Source organism: Tupaia chinensis, unplaced genomic scaffold, assembly GCF_000334495.1.
Source record: "Tupaia chinensis unplaced genomic scaffold, TupChi_1.0 Scaffold000115_1, whole genome shotgun sequence".
NCBI lineage: Eukaryota > Metazoa > Chordata > Mammalia > Scandentia > Tupaiidae > Tupaia > Tupaia belangeri.
Genome location: NW_006159579.1, coordinates 3546545 through 3552109, shown reverse-complemented (window position 1 = coordinate 3552109; position 5565 = coordinate 3546545). Strand labels below are relative to the sequence as shown.

Genomic DNA, 5565 nt, shown 5'->3' with positions numbered 1-5565 from the left:
CGGCGGCCCGGCCCCTGCCTCCGCCCCCTCCCTGCCGGTCTCCCTCTTCGCCCCCTCCCTCCCTCTCAGGCTCCCAGGCCACCTCCTCCCAGGCCCTGCCACTCGGCAGACCCGGTCCACTGCGGGACAGTGCAGCAGGAGGCAACGCTTGCGCTTCAGCTGCCCCGACCCCGGCCCTCTCGCTCCGGCCAACCCCTCTGGAGGGCTCAGCAGCTAGGGAGGGAGAGGGAGGAGAAAAGAAGCGGGAGGATCCCTGACTCAGAGGGCTGACTCAGCCTCAGTGGGCCTGCCATCCCACCCGAGCCGGATCCCCTCGCCTCCCTTGCAGCGGCGCTGAGCAGGGCAGAGCCTTCCTGGGACTCGGCATCCCTCCCCCATCGGGGGAGGTATGGCAACGGTCTCCAGGGAATCCTCCGAGCCTCCTCGGAGTGTCTCTTGGAGTGTATGTGTACATTTGTCCATATGTGCATTGGTGGCAATGACAGTAAATGCGACAGTGAGCCCAGGAACCTGTGGGGGCCTGGGCCTTTGTGCAGATGTGTTTGCTGCATGTGTGTGAGCACACGCTCAATGTGCACCCAGGCTCCAGGAAGTGGGGGATGGCCAAGGAGCCAGTGGCAGAAGTCCTGGCTGGAAACCAAGCTAAGCCCCACTCTCCTCCTGGAGTAGACTGTTAACCACTCAAGAAGCTGGTGGGTCTCTACCACTGGGCCTCCACTCAAATTCCAGGTGAGACCTGCAATTGTGGAGGACTCTGGGAGGCAGAGGGCATGGGTCCAATCCAGCTGTACCTCTGGCTAAGTACCCTTGTCTGCTCTGGGCCTCAGTTTACAAATGATGAAAGAAAGGGTTGGACATACCTATCTCCAGGGGCCCACTTCATGGAGAAGTCCTAGAGAAGATGAAGAGAACCCACACATAGTCTCCAAAGAGTTCTGCCAGTGGGTCCACAATGGTGGACACTGCCACCAGGCCCAGGCACACACATCTGTTCTTTCATCCTTCAAATCCTTCCTGAGTAGCTACTATGTGCTGGCCACCGTTCTCCATACTACAGAATTCCCCATACAGTTGTGAGCTGAACCATCCATCCCCCTTGCTGCAATCCACTCAGTGCCAACCTCACCAGTGGGCTAGCTCTACTCTGTCCAACACTCCAGAGACAGACAGCACCCCTTCCAATCTCCCCTCCCAAGGTAGCTGTGTCATCATGGTGCCTTTTCATCCTAGGCCCTAGTACCACCTCTAGGGCCTCCACAAAACAAAGCCATGCCCTCTCCCCAGCACTCCTTAGAGAACCAAGAGAGCAACCGTGTTGTCCTTTCCCCTACCCCAAACTAGTCCTTCTCTTCTCCAAGTTAAACACGACACACTCCACCAGGTGTCCCAAGACACAGCTTCCAGTGCTTTTCATGATCCCTGCTGTCCACTAGACTCAGGAGTAGATAAGAGTAGAAAGCAGAATATACCCTCCCTCCAATAGATCAGCCTAGGTCAACTCACCAGAGTCCTGCTTGGCAGACTTCCTTTCAGATCCCCTTCTTTGCCTTTGGACTGTTCATCCCCTGGCCTCCCAAATTCAGTTCTTTCCAGGAACTCCCCAGGGAGTCTGACCCAAGCCCTCAGGGGAGCAGCCTTGAAAGGATTTCAGCACTGGGGTGCTCTGTTTGAGTTCAGTCCACCACACATTTGTTCAAAGGAATGAATGAAAGGATCGGTAACACTTAGGACTGGCACCAGATGAAATTATTATTTCATTTGCACAGTCTCTGCTAAGAGATTCTTGACAGTCTGCCTTCAACTGTTTTGATTCCACATTGACTCAGCCTCCCCTGCTGGCTGGCCTTCCCAGCCACAGGCTTCTGGGGGCTGAAGGCTCTGGGATATATGGTCAAGGCCTTCCCATCCTCCTGCTATGCTCCTTCCCTGGCCTCCACCCCCCTCCTTCCTTCCTTTCCCCAGGCAGAATCCTTCCCCACTCCTCCCTTGGGGCAGGGCCACTTTCCCACCCTCCTCAGCCAGATGGAGCTTCTCACTTTCCCAGGAAAATCCAGGCTTCACTCCAAAGAGCAAGGCAGGATGTTCCCAGATATCATTCAGTTTTACATGCAAGGGGCCTGATTCACTTCAGGTTAGGGGGCCCACACAGAAAATAGGCCTTCTTTGGGCCAGCAGGTGGCATGGTGGTTAAGGGCACTGGACTCCCACATGGCTGACCACATTTTGAGTCCCGGACCTGGCAGCTTCTCTCTCTCTCTCTCTTCCCCTCTCTGGTAAAATATAAATAAATAAATAAATAAATAAATAAATAAATAAAATAATTCTTTTTTAGAAAGAAAATAAGCTTTCTTCTATTATTATTATTCCTATTACTATTACTCACTGACATTTCTATTAGTCCTTTCAGTTTGCAAGGCATTTTCATGTGTCATTGTCACCAGTGCATCCTTAGGGCCTTCGAGATAACATCACCCCCAAGTTGTAATAGGCAGGTTAAGGCCAGAGCCATGAGGGGCTAGTACAAGGTCACACTCGCACAGCAAGCCTGGCTCTCTGAGCCATAGACCAGACTTTTTTTGTTTTGTTTTGCTGTCTGTTCTTTGCCAGAGGGTGGTATAATCCCAGAGGTAGATAATGAGAGAAAGCACGTCCCGAAATGGAGCATGGTCACAATGCACGCTTTTTCCTCCACTCTTCCTTCCTGTCAGAATTTTAGACAAGCACATACACATGCCAGGTGTGTTTTTCAAGCTGCCAGGGCTATGATTCGAACCTGCAGTCAGCCATGTGAATCCAGCTCTCAATGCATAGCACTTAACCACTGTGCTATGGATCCAGCCCTGGACCAGACATTTTCTACTACCTGACAGTAACCCTTTCCAGAGAAAACCAGCTGGGAGAAAAGGGGAGATTTCCCTTGAAGAATACATGGCCCCTGTAGACATCAGTTAAAATCAGATAAAAAAAACAGTTCTTTGGCTGCTTTCATTCCCTCAACAGGGAAACTGAGACCAGCATACCAGATTTCACCCAGGGGCAAGTCTTAGGAAATCCTTCATAGAGAAATGCCAAGCAAAGGAAAAGGAACCACCCAAGATAGTATCTTCCCTACCCCTTAGCCACAAAGTTGTTTTTTTAAGATTTATTTAATTTATTTATTTTTAATTTGCTTTAGGGCACATGCACTCACCAGAGAGAGAGAGAGAAAATGAGAAAGCAGGGCCCAGTAGGTGGCATGGTAGTTAAGGCATTGGACTCCCACAAGGCTGACCGTGCTTCAAGTCCCAGATCTGGTGGCTTGCTTGCTCTCTCTCTCTCTGGAGCATGCATGCCTTGCAGCCAATTAAAAAGCAATAATAATGATAAATAATATTAAAATGAAGTAATTCTTAAAAAAAGAAAAAAGGAAGTGAAAAAGCAAGCTGCCAGGTCCAGGACTCAAACTGCAGTCAGCCATGAGGGAATCAAGAGCCCTAACCATCACAACACCTGCTATCCCCACCTTACCTGCAACTTTTGCTTCCAGCCCTGGCTCTATCACGTCTTCCTGTGTCAGGAATACCTACCTAGGTAGATTATTTGACCTACGTGCCTGGGTAGGTTATTGATCTCTCTGAGCCTCGGTTTTCTCATCTATATAATGGGAGACACTCTCCCTGTCCCAAGTCTGTTACTGGGCTACTGTGATGGGAGGTCAGCAAATGCTGGCAGAAGAAAAGGGACAGTGCCTTCTCTGCTCTGCCTAGGAGGTAGGAGAAATTCTTTCCTCTTAAATTTTAACTGGAGGGAGCTTAATGGTGCAAAAGTCCAGAACACAGGAAAACCAGGAGCAGGATGGAAGTGATTCGCTTTACTGGCTGGGAAGGCAAAGCACGCAGTGTCAGTCACAGCTGCCTCCCACCCAGATACTCAACCAAACACTTTAGGGCAGGGCTTCTGCCCTTTCCCTTTTACCTTTCAAAGACCATGAGCAAAGCAGTGTCTTGCCAAGGTCATCCGCAAATAGTCAGTGGTCTCATCACCCCCCAGACACCAGGGCACTTGATTCCTGGGTGAGCAGGGAGGGTGAGGAACACTCCCAGCCTAAGGACTTAGTCTTTTGCTCAGCACATAGCAGTGCTCACTGGGCAAGGCCCTGGGCACTGTGGAAGGTGGGAGAAACTGGATAGTCTTTGCCCTGGAATTCACAATTGGTCTAAGTGAGGGAGAAGGCATACAGACCAGCACATCAGAGGGTACTGTAAGATTAATCACACAAGTTTCTGAGTATTTCCTCTATGCCTGGCAATAGACACACATTATTTACTCCTTAAAACAATTATCTGGCACTGAAATTATTCATCCCTTTCACAGCTGAATCAACTGAGGCTGAGAGAGGTTAATGACTGCTCCGAGTTCACCCAGCTATGGGCCAGGATATGACTGCCAGATCTGTCTGCTAGACCCTGAGCTTCAACCGTAGAGCTCTAGGACTGTACCAACCAAGATGGCGGCCACTAGCCAAGTGTGCCTATTACAACACTTAAAATGTGACTTGTACGAGTTAAAATGTAGTGTGAATGTAAAATATAGACCAGATATTAAATATTTTGTACAAAAACAAATCGAATGTGTCTCATTAACAATTTTTGTAATGAAATGATAACATTATGAATGTATTGAGTTAAATAAAATATATCATTAGAATAATTTCATCTGGTTTTTGTTTGTTTGCTTGTTAATGTGGCTTCTAGAAAATTTTCAATTACATATGTGGCTTACATTATATCCCCTTTGGTCTGCATAGGTTTATATATTCTGAGGTCTCCACATAGCCCATGAGGATCAGAAAAGGCTAATGGAGGAGAGGACATCTAGGCTGAGCTGGGTTAAGGGCGAAGTCATGGCGAGGAGGATCTTCCAGGGCAAGAGAGCTACAGGGCTTCTGGCTCCAGAGGGCAGCTAGTCTGGGTGGGCTAAGCTACCACCCCAGACAGCTGAGAACTAGGCCAGAGGGAGGGAGAGACTGGAGTCATACTTTCCAGAGCACTGTGGGCTGGGAAGTTGTGCCTCAGAAGGCTGTTCTCATGGATGGTTGGCACTCTGGAAGGTTCTGTAGGGTGGCTATGTCTGGGTGGAGGGAGAAGGCACAGTGGACAGGCAGTAATGTCCATATGGCAGGGACCTCCTACCTCCACCCTCTCTCTGCCTGCTCTCATCCCATCTCTTCCTACACGGCAGTCCCAGAGAGCTCACCCTGCCCAGACAGTGGGAACACATTCCTGAGTTAGGTCCTGTTTCAGCATGAAATGATAATGTTGCCTTCAAGCTGCACAGAGTAAAAGGTGCTTTTCCATACTCATCCCCATGTTTTTGAAGAGCCAGAGGGTAATGATTACCTCTGGGGAGGGGGCTAGGGCAGGGATGGGAAATGTTCATTAGCGCAGGAGCTGCATGACCTTGGGCAAAGTCTTAACCTCTCTGAAACTCAAGTCTCCACTCTCTACAATGGGGACAATTTCAGTACCACCTTTTTTTTTTTTTTTTTTTTTTTTGGTGAGTGTTTAACGTAAAGGGGCGTGTGAC

The 5565-nt window shown here is 49.4% G+C and overlaps 1 protein-coding gene across 1 annotated transcript in view; it reads right to left on the bottom strand.

The window, feature by feature from the left end:
* EPB41L1 (erythrocyte membrane protein band 4.1 like 1) overlaps nucleotides 1-5565 on the bottom strand; it is a 186781-nt gene that overhangs the window by 94261 nt on the left and 86955 nt on the right. The window lies entirely within an intron of this gene.